Source organism: Myiozetetes cayanensis, unplaced genomic scaffold (assembly GCF_022539395.1).
Source record: "Myiozetetes cayanensis isolate MyiCay16 unplaced genomic scaffold, myiCay2020 scf118, whole genome shotgun sequence".
Lineage (NCBI taxonomy): Eukaryota > Metazoa > Chordata > Aves > Passeriformes > Tyrannidae > Myiozetetes > Myiozetetes cayanensis.
The window spans coordinates 91,926-114,231 of NW_026086804.1; the positions used below are offsets into that span (position 1 = coordinate 91,926).

The 22,306-nt window shown below is 43.6% G+C and overlaps 1 protein-coding gene across 1 annotated transcript in view; it reads left to right on the forward strand.

The window, feature by feature from the left end:
- The window catches only part of LOC126635262 (ubiquitin-conjugating enzyme E2 R2-like), a 56,313-nt gene extending 53,404 nt beyond the window's left edge, over positions 1-2,909 (forward strand). The window contains exon 3 of the transcript XR_007627586.1: positions 2,418-2,909. The gene's annotated coding sequence lies outside the window, so the exon portion shown is untranslated. The remainder of the gene's footprint in view (positions 1-2,417) is intronic.
- The last annotated feature ends 19,397 nt before the right edge of the window (positions 2,910-22,306 follow it).

Here is a 22,306-nt window from a genome sequence, read left to right on the forward strand (position 1 = left end):
AATTGATGAGGAGAAAACAGCAATTTGGCGATAGTGCAACAATCAGCAGGCAGAAGGAGCTGAGTGCTCCATAAGTAATCAAGGATTTGGCGTGTGGGCTCCCCGGTTGCACCATATTGACTAACAGTGCTACGAAGCTGAGCAAGCAATTTCCAATCCAAGGGTGTCATTGTGATGGCAGTTTGAGGATTGCCCCGTGCATCAGGGGGTCCCGGGTTATAGGTTACAGGGAAAGCCAGATTTACAGCAGCCAAACCATCCATATCCCCATCCTGCATGCAGTGCCGAGCAAATGCAGCCCACGCTTCCCTACGTTCTCGCACCATAGCCTCCGCAAGGCCACTATCGGCCCCAGGGACAGGCGTATAGCTGGACGTAGGTACAGCGTTTGGAGAAGGGGGGGGGAGCGGCGGCGGTGCCGATGGTGGTAGCGGCGGCGCGCAGCCGCTGCCGCGGGTTTGGCTCAGCCGCGCTGGTGGAGACGGCGGCTGCGCCACTGGTACAGCGGCATTGCTCTCCATAGAAACTTTTACTCCCGAGGACTCACCGCGATGCATGGGGTTATTCGGTACGTGTATTACAGAAACCGAAGGGGGTAAAGGAGTCGTAGATTCAGAGAACCATGTTTCCCCAAAAGACTTATTTTCCTCTTTAATTTTTACAGACTTTTCAACAGCCCGCTTTTCTGCTTCATGCTGCAGTAAAGTATTATAGACACTACGCCACAGCTTTGCAAATTTTTTAGCTGTTTTATCCTCATCAATAACCCTCATCCACAAATCATCCCCAAATTTTCTCCACTCTGCTAAAGAGTGAACAGCATGAGGGTTAAGAAAAAATCCTAACGAGTGAGCATAGTCTAACAGACAGGGTAGTTCCTTTTTATAATCAATATCTACTAACCCCTTCTTTTTTAGAAAATCTTCAAATAATTGATATGCTGCTTCCTTTTCCATACCTTGTCGAGGCGCGCCTTTGCAGCTTTTCAAGGACTCGGCAGCACGTAACAGCCAGGCTTGTCTATACACGCCAGGGATCCGGGACATGCGATCGGCACTGTCCTTGCGATCACCTCCGCTGCGAGAGGTCTGTCCACCTCAGCGTCTTGTTCTGTACAAGTTCGGGACTGGATCGGTCCTTGTTTGGTCCGTGGTCGGGCGCCAAAATGTCACAAAACGCTGGGAGACACGAGCAGAAAATTGCTTTAAGTCTCGTTTATTAAAGATTTTACAAAGGTTTATATGGTATTTTTGCGAACAGCATGCAATGCTCGCATTGGTCAGAATGAGGGTGGTAGGTTGTTTTCTCTACAAGGATTTGCTATAGATACAGAAACCTATTTTTCTACACATCTTTAGAAAACAAAAATCAGAAGGCTACACTTTCCCAGAGAACAGAACACTTTCCCAGAGAACAGAACTCAAAACAAGATTTGTTATGTTTCATTCTAATTAAAAGTATCAGTGTCCAAATCATAACATCTTCCTGCTGGAGACAGTTCTTCCTTTAATTTACCAGGACAGCTGGGCTTTGTTTTCTTGCATTCCTTCGTTATCAACCTGTAGCAGCTGCAAGGCATCCGAGCAGTCATGTCCACGGTCAAGCAGCCACTGCTTTGCAAAGCTCTCCACACTTATATATAAATAGATATGCTGCCTTGTATGTTTATTTTGGAGATTAGAGCAGAAGCATTAAAAAAACCCTATACAATACAGGCTACAATGCCTAGTGCAGAAGTGATTGTACAATTAATGTGAGCTCTGCAGCACATACAGCTTAGTGCACAGTATGGGTTACCCTGCTTTGTATTTGCTGAGGAAATTTTTTTCCCCCTACTGATGTGAGAATGACAGCATTTTAATCCTGATGGCTGCAGCCTGTAAGATAGCCCTATGTGAAATATGAAATCTGGTGTCCACAGGCATACTATCCTCAAGGATTGGACAGCATTGCAGCAAACACAAAGGAGCTTGTATTGTGTATATCATTGCTTGGATACTCCTAAGGTCACTTCCCCAGCATCTGACTCGTCGATTTTTCTCTCTAAGATCAGGACTGTTGAGCCTGAAATGCTGTCCCACTTGCTGTTAATATGGGCTGTAAACAGATACTGTGTTAAAACTTTGTATCTCTGCAGGCTTTCTATCTTGAAAAGATTATGTGACTTTGCTGAGCAACACTAAACATTAGATAATTATGTAATGTCCTCCAGATATTTGAGATAAACACTTTAAAGCCATAAAATGTACTGGATCTGCAGCAAAGCTGACAGTATATTTGCTTTTAACACAAGAGCCATCTTGCCAGGAGGAAGAAAGTACTACTTCCTGCAAAACCCAAATTGACTCAGAGGTTGGCTGTTTTTGGTGGGGAGTGGTTTGTTGTTTAAACTTTTTTTTATTTAATTTTTTTTACAGCACCTGGAACTGACTCTAACTTATGTTAATTGGAGCATCTGATTCTTCCTTTTTCTGTGATCACACATTGATACTTTGAATGTTCTGTTGGAAAGAGGCCAACTGAAAACAGAGCAGTAAACAATCTACTCAAATGAGGCTAATCTCTGCACAACAAGAGTAAAGGAGCATATTTTGAAACTTGTCTCCTTTTGCAGGCAGCAGGCAGTGCTACTGGCATATTTTAAGGGCAAGATGTGTGTTACTCCTTGTGTAATATCCAGTACAATGAAGCTATGATTTGCTAGGTGCTCTCAAACATGCAAAATTAACCTAGCCCACAAATGCAATAAGGGTTTTGTGGCTACTACTGAGATGCAAAAATGATGGTTACTGTACAGCTTGCAGCATGCAAATATAAGTAAATTTGAGCTCTCTTGAAAGCCCAGCATACTCTGAAGGGTGGTGATGGGTGATTTTTTTTTTTTTTTTCTGTAACTATACTGTATAGGAACTGGCTTCTGGTAAGTGCTTGCTTCTTCCACTCTCATAAAGTTAAACGTGGGATGTTAATGACATGCTCTGTAGACATACATGTGCTGCTGAAGCTGTAATTTTAAAATCTACATTGTAAGTCAGGTCAAAAGTCTGGTCAAAAATTGTTGGCTTGGCTATCTTTATCACTAAAAAAGCAAGTAGGTTACTGTCCTGTTTTTGGCCCTGATCAGTGGGAGGGGGTGTAACCAAGACCCTAATGTTTTTTGATACCACCTCACATCATTGCCAGGGGTGGGGGAAAAGGACTACCTTCCTTGCTTCTGAGAAGGGAAGGGCATCCCTTCTGGTGGAAGAAAGCGTGGCAGGCGAAATGGTCTGGTATTGTTTTATTTTACCTGTAAATTGTTTCCTTGTCTTATACCTTTTGTTATTAATATTGTTGCTGTTACTGTTCATTTTCTTATTGTTTTTCCAGTAAATTGTTCTTATCTCAACCCCCGATCTTTAGCTTTTGTGCTTTCAAGGGGGGGGGGGAGTAGAGGGGGAGCAGGCAGCAGCAGGTTGGTTTCATTGGGACTACTAAATTGGAGAATACTATTACTTAATTGGTGCCCAATGTGAGGCAAGAAGGGTTGAGATAACAACAGATCTGCTGTTACAGGGGCCAGGACCAGTTTATCACTATGTGGGTATAAACAAAACTGTGTATTCTACACCCTCTATGTCATTTCTGATGGACTGTTAATAATGGATCATTTACAGCAGCTGCCTGAGGCACACCTAATGACTCAGCTGTGATAACTCCCCTCTGGGAAGGCATTAGCACCTTCACATCCAGCCTGAGGAGGCATCTCTGCTAATGGGCCATACTGGACTGGCACAACAGGCAGCTGCAAAGACCTAGACCATCAAAGATTCCAAAAATATCCCATGACTCAAATCACCCATTGTGAAGCTCCCTGCCCTGGGAGAGGTACTGGGCATTCCCACCTGAACCTGAGAATATATAATCTTGGGGTTTGGGACTTCTGGTACCACTTGTCGGATCCAGAGGAGGACTAGAACTTCAACAGGACTGCCATTGCCACTCTCGAAAAGACTGCAATCATTACTTTAACAGAACTGTGACCATCATCCGGACCAACAGGTTTTCCTTTCCTTTTACTTTGCCCCCAGGGGCCCACGTGGTGCTCAACACTGGGGCCAATGAACTGTTCTGTTGTGTTGCCTAAATGGCTCTGGGGAAAAAAAAGACTCCAAGCCAAATTAGGTAGGAGATAAGATAAGGATACAAAGGCTTTAATGAGCCCCCAGGCTTTCTGGAATACCCCCAAAGTGTGCTCTTGAATACAGGTGTTCACAGTTTTTATAATGATTTTCACCCAAACCCCATCCAGCCACCACCCAGGTTCTGCCCCTGCCACGCCTCTTGGAAATTGGGTCTGGGGGCGCTTTGGGACCCCCTCTTCTTCATCTTCATCTTCCTCAGAGTATGTAATGTCCTTGGAGGCCTTCCAGAGTCCTAGGCCTGAAGGTTGTTGCGTCTATGGCTATATCTTCTTGCACAGGGGTAGGATGTTCTTTACAATTCTACCTTGAAAAAGAGACTAAACAGGCTAGTGGAATTTAGGGGAATGATATGGGAATGGGTAACAGGGGGTTGCTATGTGTAGCTGGTGTGTTAAAGGGTAAAGGGATAATATGCTGCTACTCTAAAATCTACACAAATTAAAAAATCAAAACTCCGAGGTATCAGTTGTTATCCCAGGGAGCTGGGTTATACATCTGTTTTTGTGGGTTAAACCCAGTTTTTCTCTGTATTGTTGCATCTATTGTAATTTATTATTAGTAAATTGTAGCTCTGACTTATAATCTCCCTCAAATTGGTTTCATTTCTCCCGTTGGTTTACTTTTAAACCAGCACATCTGCCCAGAGCAGGTTGGAAACAAATTTGTTGTATTAGGTATGGAGCCACTGGTCACAAGGTTGCTTGGTCTGTTCATGTGGGTGTGGTACCTAACACTGTATATATTCCCATATGTGCTCCTCATGGGAATCTTGTTCAGAGCAGGGATAGGGATCAGGATTGTTTTGTTGTTCAGTTTATGACATGATAAGATCAAGGGCCATGAGGGTCATTTGGGATGTGTATTCAGTGTTGCTCTCCTGCCCTTAACTCAGGCACTACCTTTGGGAGTCCATTAATAATCATACCCAGCCTGTGAGGGGAAGGGGAGAATGATTTTCTCTAGCCTTTCACCCCCTTTTCCTCCTTCAGGCCAGTTACAACAGCTTTTGAGAATTCTGAATTCCTCTTGGATGTTAAGGAAAGCATGTTCTTGTTGCTAAATCCACCAGGTCTCCTAAACGTGATCCACATTATGTTTAGAGTCAAGAAAGATTTCATGGGAGGTTATTCAGAGATCTGCTCTCAGGGTGCATAGTCTTGAGTGGCATAGAATATGGGAGGATGTGGGCCAGTTTTTGGGGAAATTCTCTGCTCCAGTGGTTTGGAAGTTCACCCCTGAACAACTATAGGACCCTGTTAAAGTGATAAAATATGTGAAGGAAAACTGCTGTAGCAGTTCCAGAGAGGTGAAAAGTTATGCAACATGCTGGGCTCTGGCTACTATTTATCGGATGCTGCTCATCACTAGACAGCACCCTCAGGGGCAGGAGGAGGAAAGCAGGCTAGCAGGCACCGTGGCCACTCAAACTGCAGCTGAACCAGAGGATCAGCCCATGACAGTAGCAGTCATACCTATACAGATGAAGAAATGCAACACCAAATCAGTTTGCTTAGTGAGGGATGAAGAAGAAGCAGGGCCCTCACATCAGGAGGAAGAGGCAAGGCCAGAGATAATCACCCGCTCCTTATCCCTGGGTAAGCTGTGAGGTAAGATTTCAGCTGCTAGTCAGTTGAGCCCCTGGTGACCTTTGCTGCTCTGATGCCAGGATATCACAGGCCACGATATGAAACTAGATGGGAGTGAAGCCAAGCAGCTGGCATCCCTGTCCCGGGATGTGGGCATTGACAAGGGGATTGGGAAGAGGACAGAAACTCAGCCTCTGGAGACTCCTCCTGTCAAGTGTGAGGGAAAGGTATCTTTTCAAGGACAGTCTTTTAGTGCACTGAGACAAGTGGAAAACCATGGAGCAGAGTATCTAGTACCTGAGAAAATTAGCTGTGCTGGAGGTAATCTATAGGGTTCCAAATAATGAGCAATCCCCTATAAATCCAGATGAAGTCCAGTGTACACAAACCATGTGGTGGAAGTTCCTATGGAGTGCACCATCACTATATGCTAACTCATTGACAGTGATTTCATGGAAAGAAGAACAAAAGGGTGATAACTGGGTTACCAAACTCCAGCTATATGAAGAAAGTATCTCCTCCCCAATATGGGCCTGTGTCTCATCCATGGAAAGACTGTCCAAGTGCCTCTACCAGTTTAAAGAGGAAATGTCCCATGCCCTTCCAGTACAGACCACGGTCTCTGCTATTTGGAGCAAGTGCCCCCCTGCTTGAGAGAGAGGGGACATACCACAAGACAACCTGTGGTTTTACCTGAGTGACCATGGAGGGGACGTGAGGAAATGGGATGGAAAACTTACGTCTGCCCTAGCAGCACAGGTACATGAGCTGAGAGGAAGAACAACCACCACAGGAAATTCTTCAAGGATAAATGCTGCTCCAAGCTTCCAGTGAGCAAGTCCTCAGACAGAATAGGAGGGCTGATTTTACTTCTGATCCTCTTGAAGGGACCACCAGTTCATATTTACAAGAACTGACCAAAGAGTTTACAAGAAGGCTGCTTCCTCTTTACAATACCTTCTTGGAATTGAAAACTCTCTTCATTTGAGAAGTCCAAGTCACAGTTTTATCTCCATTAGAAACTAGTTTCAGTCTGTGCTCACCATCCAGTACCCCTTGAGCTTCCTTAATGCTTTAATATATTCACCATTTCTGTTACTTTAAAATGCCTTCTTGATGTTGATAGGCTCTTCATGCTACAGCACAATGAAGCTGACTGCATGAAAAATCAGCTTGAAAGAATCTCTAAGTCTGGTTTTGATACTAATGGTTACTTCCAAACAGTTGATATTTGAATCAAACTCATTTTCTAATTTGTTGTCCTTCCCAATACTGATTTATGCACTAAATCACAATTGTTTATATCTGCTCCAGTCCGCTGTTTTTGTTTCTGATACTGCCTGCTATATTTTAATAAAAAACTTACACAGTGCCAGTTCAGCTGCCTTATTTTTGGGGGGAGGAACAGAGGAACAAAATAAAGGCTTTAAATATGGTTTAGTTACCCCTTGTAAATTATTTTATGCATTTGTGTGTACAATGACTTTTCAGTATCTTATCTACATGTGCTGTTCCTATGGCAGCCTGTCCCCCATAGATGGATGCTGGAGGCTCAACTGGGGTATCTGCAGAGTGTTTTAATTGAGAATGGCATAGTGTAATGTAGTACTCCTGATGTTTCATGTTAGCAGGAAGATAATTGACTGAATTTCTCAGTTAACCTTGTAAATTTAATTTCCCTTGTCACGTGAAAGGGGAGACTTAAGATTTTTTGCATGTCAGTGCCCCCGGGAAAGTCAAGACCCTTGTGTCTGACAGTCTGTCAGCATCTTGTAATGAGGTCCTTCACCAACAGATTCCTAAGATTGAAGGGTGATTCGACTGCCATTGTCAGGGAGGACTCAACAGAGTGAAGACCCCTCAGTGGGCCCAGCTAAGGTGTTATCCACTGCCAGCAACTGAAAGGACTCACTTTAACAGTTCACAGAATAACACTTTTTATTAATACAAATTTTGACATTAATAAGGTTCAAAGGTTGTCGGTAATAGTTTCTAACTGCAAAAATGTGTTTTAAAGCAATCTATTGATATATTAAGCTAGCACAAGCTCTAATATGAAGCAATCTACTAATATACTATAGAGCAAGCACAAACACAAGCTCTAGTCCCAAAAGCAGCATTTAACGCCTGTAGAGTATAATTCTTACCCAAGGCATCTCTGGGGGAAGGGGGGGGGAGAGATAAGCTCAGCAGTTTCAGTGGAGTCTTCCCTGATTCTTTTTTTTTTCCCTATCCCTAACTTACTTTTATACTACTTCTTTATGTTTAGGTGGAGCTTGAGTGGCTTCAGTCATATATACCTTTTATTTTTGATTGGTGTAAAGTTCTCTCACCATACCTCATGGGAGGGGGGTGTTTGTGGCTTGGCACCTGAGGAGTGGGTTTGACATGGTTGTTGTCTCAGCAGCAGAACACCTTGATCCATCTTCCTTGGCTGACAGATACTGTATGGTCTCATGATCTTCAAAGTACCACAATGTTCCCCCTTTCTGCTGGGATTTGAATGGAGGGGGGCCACATAGTCTCCACTTTGTTCCACTCTCCATTCTGTTCCTCTGAGTAGACAATTATCATTGTATGGGGAATGTGTTGACCGCATTCTGTCCAGGGAGTAGCTACTGCCTTTTACCCTAGAATTCTTAGCCTCCTCTAAATTTTAACCCTATCCATCATCCTTCACTCCCCACAACCTTTTTTTTTTTTTTTACATTATAACAGTTTAAGTATCACTATTTTGTTGCTGACTTGGTAAATGAGATGAGTTGGGGTTTTTTCATGTTGATGCTTTAATGGCAGTATATAGAGATATATATAAATAATGGCCAGTCTTCGCGAGCGAAGATCCGGGAAGGTCTTTACACCTTCCAACCTGCGCATTGGATTTTTTAGGTGAGACACAGTGTGCGCGGAACTGAGCCCACCCTTTAATCCTAAGGTTCATCTGCCGGGGCCAAGCGAGCTTGGACGGTGGCAGCGAGGTCCTTAGGACGTATATGGGTTGCCTTTTAAGGGTTAACGAGCCCCATCTGCCCGGGAGTGGCCCTGACCCGGAATCGAACCCGGGTCTCGGCGGTGACAGCGCTGCGCCCTTACCACTAGACCACCAGGGGCTCCATAGAGATATATATACTCAGAAAAAGTGTAAATTGGCAAGGGATATGCTGATGCCATGTATTGAGGAAAAGGAGAAAAAGCAAGGGATTGTATGTTGCAGAGAGGATGAACTGCAAGATGTGCAAGTGTTAGTTCCCACTTTTTTACTCCCATATAACATTGAGGTGGGGATGGATAAAGAGGATACAGATAAACGTATTAAGAGTATAGGGGAAGTGAGGATTTTAGTCCTGTTGCGGGCAGGACTCAGAGACATACCTGGCCAGTGATACAGGCACCTTTAAGAGAAGCAGTGGGGGCAGAGGGTCTGCCAGTTTTTGTAGGTCTCCCTTTTACTACTTTGGGTTTGTTGAATTGGAAAACATCTGTTGGTTTGTACTGAGAGAATCCTGAAGGAATGTATCAGCTTTTGGAAACTGTCATGCTGACTCATAACCCTAACTGGAGGGGATATGCAGGTTATATTGAACACCTTTTTACGGTAGAAGAAAAGAGAGTGGTATTGGAGAAGGTGAAAGAGGAGGAGTGGGGGGAGGGGGTGCTGGGGTCTGAACGGGCCCTTCCTTTGGCCTGAGTCAATGTTTTATTTGTGGGCAGGAAGGGTCAACTAGCAGACGTAAATTTTATGATGCTGGAGGATTTTGACAATGAGTGAAGGGGACCAGGGCATCCCCTGCTGATCCCCTGGTTTCAGTAAAGCTGGAGAATGAAATAATAAACTATTTAATGGACAACAGAACCATGCATTTGGTGATAGCAAGTCCTAAAGGACCCTTAAGCAAAGTACCTATTGTTGGAGCCACAGGAAAGATAACTTTGCAACTGCTCCTACAACCTATGGAATGTACAAATTGGTGACACAAAAGGAATGCATTTCTATATATGCCAGAATGCCCCCTTCCCTTGCTGAGACAAGATATGTTATGTAAGTTAAATGCACAAGTAACCTTTTCTAAGAATTCCCTGCAGTTCCACATTCCACCTGAGACAGTATGGAAAGCGCAAATTTGCCTGCTAGCAAGCAAGCCATTAGAAGAAATCAGAAAACATTCCAGATGATGTTTCAAATGTGGTGATTCTACTGGTATAGGCTTCAGAAAAAAAACAATAGTGACTCCAATTAAGATAAAATTGAAACCAGGAGCTAAACCAGTAAGTGTGAACTGATATCCTATAAGAATAGAACCACAAAAAGATTTGGAACCATCACTGGATCTCTCCAAGCCAACTGGCAAAATACCATGCTATGCTGATGGAACTGGGAGATGTAAAGGCTCTTGCTCTTCAGTAGGTAGCAAAGTGACTGGATTTAAAGTTGATGTCACACACATGGCTACAATACAGCTGTCTACATTCCATAGAGCAGGTATATGCAAGTTGACCAGATTTAAGGGATGAACCTTTACAGAATCTGGATAAAGAATTGTACATTGATGGCAGTAGCTTTGTGCAAAATGGAGTAAGAAGGGCAAGATATGCATTAGTGACATTAGGGAAGGAAATAGAAGTGAAACTATTGCCTCTGAATACCTTTGCTCAAAATGCCAAAATTATTGCACTCACTAGAGCCCTTGAGATTGGAAAAGACCAGAGGATTAATATATTTACTGATTTGAAATATGTATAGGGGAAGTATTGATCTTTCATTGTTTCAAGTGTATAAAAGTGGGTAGCTGGCATACAGAGTGTGTGCTGGCTTTGTGGATTCACCACCCAGCACCCATATCTGTGCAGACATTAAATAAGTAACTTTGTGTGGATTGTCTTCTTGCACGTGGGGTAGAACCCATATTTAGAACAACTTGAACTTTGTAACACATTGAAAAATAATGTTGGATTAAGCAGATGTTTAGTGTAAGAGATAGTTATCTGCCTGGTGTAATGCAGCTGTTAAATATATATTTGCAGGAGCTAGTACCATAGCAGATTTGGGCTGGTAGCTGCTGCTTTTGTCCCCCAACCAAGACAAGTACTTTGCAGCACGAGAAGTAGCAGCTTAATGCAAGGAGCACCCAGGAAACTCCAGGCCTGTCAGCCTGACCTCAGTGCCTGACAAGGTTATGGAGCAGATCATCCTAAGTGCAATCACACAACACCTACAGGATGGACAAGGGAGCAGACCCAGCCAGCACGGGTTTAGGAAGGGCAGGTCCTGTCTGACCAACCAGATCTCCTTTTATGATTAGGTGACTCACCTGGTGGATGAGGGGAAGGCTGTGGATGTGGTCTATCTGGACTTCAGCAAAACCTTCGACACCGTCTCCCACAGCATACTCCTGAAAAAGCTGCAGCCCATGGCTTGGACAGGGGCACTCTGTGCTGGCTTAGGAACTGGTTGGAGAGCCGGACCCAGAGAGTGCTGGTGAACGGCACTGCATCCAGTTGGCGGCCGGTCACTAGTGGTGTCTCCCAGGGATCAGTGTTGGGCCCAGTTCTGTTTAATATCTTTATGGATTATCTGGATGAGGGGATAGAGTGTACCATTAGCAAATTTGCAGATGACACTAAGTTGGGGGGGAGTGTCCATCTGCTGGAAGGCAGAAGGGCTCTGCAGAGGGACCTGGACAGACTGGAGAGTTGGGCTGATTCCAGCGGGATGAGGTTCAACAAGGCCAAGTGCTGGCTACTGTACTTTGGCCACAACAACCCCCTGCAGCCCCACAGGCTGGGGACAGAGTGGCTGGAGAACAGCCAGGCAGAAAGGGACCTGGGAGTCTGGACTGACAGGAAGCTGAACATGAACCAGAGTGTGTCCAGATGGCCAAGAAGGCCAATGGCATCTGGGCCTGTATCAGGAACAATGTGGCCAGCGGGACCAGGGAAGTGATTCTGCCCCTGTACTCAGCACTGGTGAGGCCACCCCCCAAGTACTGTGTCCAGCTCTGGGCCCCTCAGTTCAGGAAGGACATGGAGGGGCTGGAGCAGGTGCAGAGAAGAGCAACGAGGCTGGTAAAGGGACTTGAGCACAAGTACTGTGAGGAGAAGCTGAGGGAGCTGGGATTGTTTAGTCTGGAGAAGAGGAGGCTCAGGGGAGACCTCATCACTCTCTACAACTCCCTGACAGGAGGTTGTAGCCAGGTGGGGATTGGTCTCTTCTCCCAGGAACCAGAAGTAGGACAAGACAGCACAGGCTTAAGCTCTGTCAGGGGAAGTTTTGGTTGGATATTAGGAAGAAATTCTTTACAGAGAGGGTAATCAGACATTGGAATGGGCTGCCCAGGGAGGGGGTGGATTCTCTGTCCCTGGAGGTGTTTAAGGTGAGACCGGATGTGGCATCAGTGCCCTGGTCTGGGAACAGCGGGGTTGGATCAAGGGTTGGACTTGATGACCTCGGAGGTCTTTTCCAACCCGTTTGATTCTATGATTCTATGATTCTAATGCTCCGTGGGCCTCAGTCACATTTGTACTGACCAGAGTTCTAATTGAGACTCTTAACAGTTCAATAATTTTGTGCAATTTAGGGTTTTGTCTTGTTTTGTGCCATGGTCTAGTTGACAAGGTGGTTTTGGGTCATAGGTTGGACTCGATGATCTCAGAGGTCTTTTCCAACCTAATTGATTCCGTGATTTTCACCTTTTATGCCTCCAATTCTCAAGTCCATCCCTGGAGTAGGAAGTGGTGGTGTGAGCAAGCGAGTGGCATCTGGTTCCCTTGAGAGATGGCCCAGTCAAGAGGAATGTGAATTTATGAGATCATAGGAGCTTGAATGCAAACCAGCTTAACAGGGTTGTAGTGAATCCCTCCCTTATCATTCAGCTCAACTCTGGCTTCATGTCTATTGTTAGTCCTGATTTCAGATCTAAGGAACAGAAATAGTAATATGTGGGTGAACACCCTATCTTTAAAGGTGTAATTGTAACTTTGACTTTCATATTGCAGGCTTATTGCTTTGGTTGGGGTTGGGTGACTTAACAACAGTCTCAACTTTATGAACATAGCTACATAGACAGTCTTGGCCAGCAGCCAAGCCCCACGCAGCCACTCACTCACTCACATACCAGTGGCATGGGGGAGAGAATCTGATGCCGAAATTTTGCCCCAAAAGGCACGGAGAAACTGCTTTAGAGACAAAGTTTGTTTCTTTAAAGCAGGAGGTATTTTATTGCAACGCGTTGGGAAGCTCTCCAGGTCGCCCTGGGCAAAGAGCTTCGACGTGTATAATCAGCATAGCTCTTTTATACAGTTTTTGAGTATAGGATTACAACACAATCATGCATATTCATTAAATTGCAACATCTAATTGTAATATTCATATGAAGGCGGAGTCTGGGCGGAGTCTTCAATTTGGGGAGATTTCACGGTGGGAGTTCCTGTTGCCTTCCTCTGGGCGGGGGTCGTGTGTGAGTCTTCCTCACTGTAAACTTCTGAACTTTCTTTCGATCTTCTCCTTTTAAGGCAGTTTTGGCAAATATAATAAGGTCAGGCTGACTTTTGGCTCATCCTACGATTTGCTGAGTTGCTATCTCTGTGAGGAATGCAGCTATCTCTCTAGGACTGCTCTAGGATTCGCTGAGTTGCTATGCCAAGGACTGCCTAGTTTCCTAATGTTAAGGTTTTGAAATTTCTCTTACAATTTTGTGTTAACCTTTTATGTTTCAAAGTTTTAAGTGAGTGGCTTCATTCCCCCCTTTTCTTATAACTTACGAATTCTTTCGTCAAGTTTTAATCTCTAAGGGACGTTGGTAAGATTGGATCATTGCCTAAAGTGTTTGGGTTTTTGTCATTAAGGATTTCAGTCTGCTCCATAGGTATATGTTTGTGAGTGTTAGTAAAGCATAGCTATGGTTATGATTAGTATTGGGTGCACAAGGTAGTGGAATACTTGAGTTGCTGTTGGGGAATGCCCTGTAAAAATATCCCACTAATGGTAGTGCCGTGTCCATATTCACACAGGACTTTTACTCAGGGGCTTGGTACCCAAACAATTATCTGCAGATGCTGGTGTTTCGCTTGTTTCTTCCTCTTGCTTATTCTCCGGAGCTTTCTTGACTCGTGAGTAATGAATCCATGTAGGTCGCTCTTTGATCCGGACCGCGGTGAAGGTGGTCAGCAGAATTTGGAAAGGTCCTTCCCACTTTTCTTGTAGGGGTTTTCCTAAGAGATTCTTAACATATACCCAGTCACCGGGGTTGAACAGGATGTAATTTACAATCAGGCTGTTTGGGTTGATGTTCTATCACCACAGCTGTACTTTTATCAAAATGTTTCCCTATAGTGATTACATAATCATAAATGTACTGATTACCTATTTGGTCTACAGCATCTCCATTTACAATCTGCATAGCGTAAGGTCTTCCATACAGAATTTCAAATGGACTCAATTTTTCTTTTGATCTTGGTTTGACTCTCAGTCTAAGTAGAGCAATAGGCAAAGCTTGATACCACTGTAAATTGGTTTCCTGGCATATCTTAGCAATTTGTTGTTTAATCAGGTGATTCATCTTTTCGACTTGCCCACTAGCCTGAGGCCGGTAGGGCGTATGTAACTGCCACTTAATTTGTAATGCCTTGCTTATTGCTCTTACTACTTTTGCACAAAAATGCGTACCTCTGTCTGAAGATATACTTCTCGGTACCCCAAATCGGGGTATTATTTCGTTTAATAAAACCTTGGTTACTTCTCTTTCTTTATTTGTCCTACAAGGGAATGCTTCAGGCCACCCAGAAAATGTGTCAGTTAATACTAATAAATATCGAAACCCCCCTTTTCTTGGGAGTTCTGAAAAATCAATTTGCCACACTTCACCTGGGAATTTACCTCGATTTATGGCTCCCTGATGTACCTTCGTCCCAGTATTTGGATTATTCTTTAGGCATCGCTCACATTGAGATGTGACGTATTTTACTGTAGTAAAGAGTTTTGGTCCTGCTATTCGGGTTTGTAAATATTGATAGAGTGGGTCCAAGGCCCAATGGGCTTTTTCATGTTCTGTCTTTACAAACTGCCACATTAATTTTTCAGGTATTATTAGTTGACCTGTTTCTAACTGTCCCCACCCGTTGTCTAACAATTTACCCTTGTTCTTTTTAATCCATCTTTGATCTGATTCTTGATAATTTGGTTGAAAATCTGTATCTAATTCTCCCGGTATTAAAGCTGTTATGGTTATTTCTTCAGTTTTTGCAGCAGCTAATTTGGCTTCTGCATCTGCCTTCCTATTCCCTATTTCTGGAACTGTGTTACCTTTCAGGTGTCCCTTACAATGCATTATGGCCACCTGCTCTGGGAGTTGGACCGCTTCTAACAACCTTAGAATTTCTTCTGCATGTTTGATTGTTTTCCCCTGGGCAGTTAATAGTCCCCTTTCTTTCCAAATCGCTCCGTGAGCATGTACGACAGAGAAAGCATATTTAGAATCAGTCCAAATGTTAATTCGCATACCTTCTGCTAATTCCAGGGCTCGGGTAAGAGCAATTAGTTCTGCCTTCTGGGCCGAAGTCCCTGCAGGTAGGGGATTTGATTCAATTACCTCTTCTGTTGTGGTCACTGCATAGCCTGCCATTCTTACTCCTTGCTTCACGAAGCTGCTGCCGTCCGAGAACCAGTTGTCCGCATCTTCAAATGGTTCCTCCTTGAGATCTGGGCGACTGGAATAGACTGCTTCGATCGTTTCCAGGCAATCATGTTCGATAGGTTCTGCCGGAATTCTTCCTTCTAGAAACGAGGCTGGGTTGACAATGTTAGTCACTTGAATGGTTACATCATCTGATTCAGCTAGGATGGCTTGATATTTTAGGAATCTTGAAGGCGATAACCAATGGTTACCCTTTTGTTCCAGCACTGCTGAGACAGTATGAGAGACCAACACAGTCATTTTCTGGCCTAATGTAAGCTTTCTGGCCTCTTCTATATTTATGATCACTGCGGCCACTGCTTTTAGACAGCCAGGCCAGCCTTTGCTTACTTCGTCCAATTGTTTGGAGAAATAAGCTACAGCTCTCTTGTGTGGTCCCAACTGCTGTGCTAGAACTCCTAGAGCCATCCCTTGTCGCTCGTGGGAGAATAGCCAAAACGGTTTAGTTACATCTGGGAGACCCAAAGCTGGGGCTTTCAAGAGTTCTTGTTTCAGTCTTTTAAAAGCTCCTTCTGCTTCAGGAGTCCAGGCCAGGGTACTTGTAGCCTCCTTTAGTAAGTCATACAGTGGTTTGGCTAGTACCCCATATTGATAAATCCATAATCGGCACCAACCTGTCATCCCCAGAAAGGCTCGTAGGTCTCTCACCGTCTCTGGTCTGGGCATTTGACAGATGGCTTCTTTTCTTGCCGTTCCTAGAGATCGTTGTCCTCTGGAAATTTCATATCCCAGGTATATCACCTTTTCCTGCACCAGTTGTGCCTTCTGTAGAGAAACTCGATATCCACTTAAACCCAAAAAGTTTAGCAGGGAAATAGTCCATTCAATGCACTCCTCTTCTGTTTCAGTTGCTACTAATAAATCATCTACATATTGTAGAAGGGTACCATTTCCCTGTGGCCTTTCCCATTGTTCTAATTCTTTGGCCAATTGGTTTCCAAAAATTGTGGGACTATTTTTGTATCCTTGGGGTAACACAGTCCAAGTTAATTGAGTCTTTCTCCCTGTTTTAGCAGATTCCCACTCAAAAGCAAAAATTTTCTGGCTTGTCAGAGCTAAGGCTAGGCAAAAGAAAGCATCTTTTAAATCTAATACTGTGAACCATTTTAAATTTTCCCTCAATTTGGTTAGAAGAGTATAGGGATTTGCTACGACCGGGTGTAAAGTTTTTGTAATTTCATTCACTGCCCTTAAATCTTGGACTAATCTATATGTCCCATTCGGTTTCTTAACAGGTAGGATTGGTGTATTAAAATCTGATTCACACTCTACCAATAATCCTAGTTCTAGAAATTTCTCTATTATTGGTTCAATTCCCCTTCTATCTTCCAACCTCAGCGGGTATTGTTTTCTTCACTCATAATGCGTTCAATGCTATGACTTTCAGGTTTTGGTTCTATATAGCTGATTGTCAAACTTAAAGCTGTTATTAGTTGTTCATCATTCACTTGAAATTCAAGTTTATCTTTATTGAATTTTATTACAGCCCCTAAATTCTCCAATAGGTCTCTACCTAGTAGAGGCTTTGGAGAATTTGGTAAATACAAAAATTGATGAATTCCCATCTGTTTCCCAATTTTGTATTTAATAGGTTTTAGAAAGTAGGCTTTTTCTGGTTGGCCTGTCGCTCCCACGACCTGTACAAATTCATCACTTCTGGGTACCAATTCTTGATTCAAAACCGAAAATGTTGCTCCTGTATCTATTAAAAAGTTTAATTCCTTTTCACCTTCCCCTAGCTTCATTTTAACCAGTGGGTCTGCTAGGGAACGACTCACCGGTCCCCCTCATTCACTGTTCTGATGTACAATGATAGCGTTTGCAGGTCTCTCTTTTATCCTCTATCTGAATGACTATACTCAATTTCTGTGAGTTGTCTGCCTTTTTGTTCTGGCTAACTATATCATCATCATCACTGCATCTTAGTTCAGGGAAGCCACCCCCCTTTCTGGTGCTCCCTGATCCTGGCAGGCTGCCTGGTCCTGGCGGGCCGCCTGGACTTGGCGGGCTGCCTGGACTTGGCGGGCTGCCTGATCTTCGTGAGGTGTTTTCATCTCTTGGCGTACTGCAATCTCCTCTCAGTTTAGGTGGGCTATTCTTTCTTTCCCGATTTTCTAGCCCCAAGCCCACCTAGTCTCCAAACTGAGAGGACTACTCTCTTCCCGGTAAGTTTTTGAGCCTTGTGGACTATTCAGCTTCTGTGATCCGCTTTCTCTCCCGTAACTCTCCGATCTTGCTGGGCTACTATCTTCCCAGCTGTTTTCTAATCTTTGGGGGCTGTAACCGTTCTTGGACCTGTCTTGTTCTAGTGACATATCTTCCCAACAGACTAGTGTCTCTTTCGCCTCCCCTTCGCTTGGGCGGAGGAACCCCATATCCTGGTGCGAACGGCTGATACTCCCACAAGCTTATCTCGCTCTCTTTTTCGCTATCCTCCCTTGTTAATTTAAGGCATTGCTGTCCGATACTACAGGCATCACAGCAACGCTCCTTAGGTTTTAAGTTTTTCTTATCTTTCTCTAAGGCCAGTACCAGGGGATCTTGGGGTGCTACATTCACCCCACACTCCTTCTGCCACTCTGGTTTATTTCTCAAGGTGAAGAACATATCGCAGTACATTACTTCGTCCCATTTGCCTAGCCGACGGAGGAACAACATGAGTTGTAAAATTGTGTTGTAATTAATTGTTCCCTCCGGAGGCCATTTTTCATCATCATCCAACTTATATAGAGGCCACCCCTATGTACAGTATTTTAAAAGTGTCTTTTTACTTATGTTTCCCCCTGGAATCCCCCCTAAATCTTTCCAATGCTTCAAGACACACCCTAAGGGGGTCTTCATGTTTATATCTTTACTCTGCTGGCCTCCCATTGCTGTTTTTCTAAATCTATCTCTTTGCTTTAACCAGATTTTTTTTTTTTTTCTTTTTCATTCTTATTTTTTTTTGTCAATACTTCATACACACAGTTTCCAACCGCTTACGTCCGTCTCTGGCCTGGCTTTCGCGAAGAACAGGAACCGCGAGATTAGACTCCGCACTCGCCGCGTGCTTGTTTGCACGCCTCACTCACACGCATTCACACCTGTACACTTTTAGATGAAGCGTTCTTACACCTTTTAGCTTTTTCTCTTTTCTGCTTTTTTTCTTTTTTTTTTTTTGCTTTTCTTTTCTTTTTTTTTTCTTTTTTTTTTTTCTTTTTTCACATTCCAAAGCCCTTTCTCGAGAGCAGCTATTGGAACCGCTCCCAGAGATTGGCACCACTCCCAGAATTTATCAAAACCTTCCCAGACGTTTGGAAATAATCCCAGATTAGTTAAAACACTACAACAGACAAGCGATACGACAGACAAGCGATACAACAGACAAGTTTTGCCGGCAAACCTATCCGCTCCGGTGGGACTCTAACCCACGATTACCTGGAAGCCCACCCCGAGGCCGGGACTCTAACCCGATTTTTTTTGGGACTCTAACCCAAAATACCTGGGGGTGGCCAAATCCAGGCCGGGACTCTAACCCGTAGGGGATTATATGCTGGGGCGTCCCCTCAGCGTTCCCCTGGGGGTAACGTCTTACCCCCACCTCAATAAAGCGCTTTCTATTCCGAAAACATATAAAGCAAAACACAATAACATATAAAGCAAAACACAATAACATATAAAGCAAAACACAATAACATATAAAGCAAAATACCTCTTAATTTAAAGCAGGAGTTCTTGTCCGCCGTCGCACGCAGGTCCGAGGGGTCTGGGGAGTCTCTACCGACAAAAATCCGCCGGCAGGGCCCAGAGAGTCCCTAGACCCCCAGGCCCCGGCTCAGGAGGACTAAAACCTCCTGCCTGGCTTCGCCAAAAATGATGCCGAAATTTTGCCCCAAAAGGCACGGAGGAACTGCTTTAGAGACAAAGTTTGTTTCTTTAAAGCAGGAGGTATTTTATTGCAACGCGTTGGGAAGCTCTCCAGGTCGCCCTGGGCAAAGAGCTTCGACGTGTATAATCAGCATAGCTCTTTTATACAGTTTTTGAGTATAGGATTACAACACAATCATGCATATTCATTAAATTGCAACATCTAATTGTAATATTCATATGAAGGCGGAGTCTGGGCGGAGTCTTCAATTTGGGGAGATTTCACGGTGGGAGTTCCTGTTGCCTTCCTCTGGGCGGGGGTCGTGTGTGAGTCTTCCTCACTGTAAACTTCTGAACTTTCTTTCGATCTTCTCCTTTTAAGGCAGTTTTGGCAAATATAATAAGGTCAGGCTGACTTTTGGCTCATCCTACGATTTGCTGAGTTGCTATCTCTGTGAGGAATGCAGCTATCTCTCTAGGACTGCTCTAGGATTCGCTGAGTTGCTATGCCAAGGACTGCCTAGTTTCCTAATGTTAAGGTTTTGAAATTTCTCTTACAATTTTGTGTTAACCTTTTATGTTTCAAAGTTTTAAGTGAGTGGCTTCAATCAGAAGGGTAAAAGCAAGAAAACTCATGGGTTGAGATAAAGGCAGTTTAATAAGGAAAGCAAAACAAGGATTTAATTCACTACTTCCCATGGGCAGGCAGGTGCTCAGCCATCTCCAGGAGAGCAGGGCCCAATCACGTGTAATGGTAACTTTTGAAGACAAATGGTATCATTCCAAATGTCCTCCCCTTCCTCCTTCTTCCCCCAGCTTATATACTGAGCATGATGTCATATGGTCTGGAATATCCCTTTGGTCACTTGGGGTCAGCTGACCCAGCTGTGTCCCCTCCCAACTTCTTGTTCAGACTACTCACTGGCAAGGTATTGTGAGAAGCAGAAAAGGCCTTGACACTGTGCAAGCCCTGCTCAGCAATAACAAAGACATCTCTATACTATCAATGCTGTGTTCAGCACAAATCCAAAACATACTAGCCCATACTATCCACTGTGAAGAAAATTAACTCTATCCCTGCTAAAACCAACATAACAGAGAAATATTTAATAACAACTTGCTGCTCAAAGAAGTTTTGGTTAAAATAAAAACCCAATTTATACCAGAGGAGTCTTCCATTGGAAGTGACAGCTTTTAGTACTGCCCCAGATAACTAAATTAGAAAGTGTGTACAAGATATGATTTAGTGTGAAACAAGAATGGGCTCCTGCCTGTCAAACCAGTCTCTGATTGTGTAAGTTAACTTTGCTTCTTGACTAATCACCAGGTTAGTGCTCAGCTCTGACACAAGAAATTACTTTGGACCTAAGTCATAATTACTGGAGCTGAAATAGCAATGTTGGTCCTCCATTCATTTTTACTTTGTCAAATAGTCAACAACACAGTGTGGCTAGCTATAATGCTGCTTTGCAGGTTCTGAAGCTGCACGATATCAGGGCACTTTGAACCTACCTCATTGATGTGAGAAACAGGCTAGTACTTACTGAATGTGTTTTCTGGCACATAGTATTTAATACTGAATGCACTAATCCAGGCTTAATGTGGAAGAGGAGAATCCATTAGATGAATTGCATAAATGCTTGATGCACTCGAAGCAGTAAAGGGAATTTTATGGGATTAGATATTAACACTTAACCTAGTAGTGGCCTGTAGTTCCTGTTCTTGTTGGCTTTCTTGCATATTAAATGTGTGGTGTAGTTTAGCAGCATATTGTCAGAAGCCATCATTAGGCGTGCAGCTACAGGAAGTGATGATGTGCATAGCAAAAAGCCTGGTTATGCCTGTTACAAAGAAAGATGAGGAGGCCTTGTGCTGTCTGCAAGCGCTGTAACTCTTACTGGAGTAGAGTGGGTGATCTGTAGGAGACCTTGGTGGTACCTGCACATAGAGTCAGTAGGATCTTGTCTGTGGACTAGCTGTAGCAGGTCATTATAAAAAAAAGCACAAAATACTTTAAAACCTCAAATGCTTCCTTCTTACCTGTTCAAAGGATGCTCAGTTTCACTGATGCTATGTTTTCATAGGGCTTGCATTAAGCTTGTGATGTTTTAAAATGATAATTATATTTAACTGGTGCTTCCAAAAATGCTGAGCAGCTGCAGTTTTTGTTGGCAGCTGCAAAAGCTGCTGGTGTTCCTGATTTCCCCAAATCAGGTCAGTTGTGATGTTGGTGGCTTTCCAGGATATGTGTGCTCTTCTCCCTGTGGCCTCTCTGCAGTGGGCAGATAGGATGGATTTACTATTCCTACTCTTGCTGCTTGTGGATGTAGGTTTTGTTAGCTTGAGAAGAGTAGAAGAAATCAGTGTTGAACTATAGAAGTGTTATATACAGCTAGGCTGGAATAAGTGCTGAATTTCTAAACAACTGAAGCTAGGAGGGAGTCCTGCCTGCATTATTGCTCCCTGCTGAGAGGGAGATGATATTAATATGTAAGTGTCAAGTCACTGTAGTAGTTATTCATAGTGACTGAATCAGGACTTAATTAGGTGGTTGGTAGAAACATTTAGGTTTGTATTTTCAGTCAAATAGCATGGTATCTAGTAAGACTTTTATTTTTCTGACATATATAGATTTCACTATGGCTTTTCCCTATCCAAATAGAAGAAAAATAACAAACCTGAAGTGCGGGCACTAATGAGGGTGCCAGGGAGTAAGGCAGTAAAATAGGAAACACAGTGACTGTGCTAGTAGCAATATTCTTGAAATATGCGTCATGGTGTAACTTAAAAGTTGAAGTTCTTGTGCAATAGCTGTAAATGCCTATAAAGGGCTGAATCTTCTGCCTGGATGGTCTATTGAGTATAATATCAGGAGAATTTATTCTTTTTCTAGGGACTATAAAGATGACTAGTTATAAACTGGGGAAGGGGGGAATGGGTTGATGACTGTCATCTCTACCTCCCTGGCTATTATGTTCAGTGGTGTCAAAGAGCTATGGTT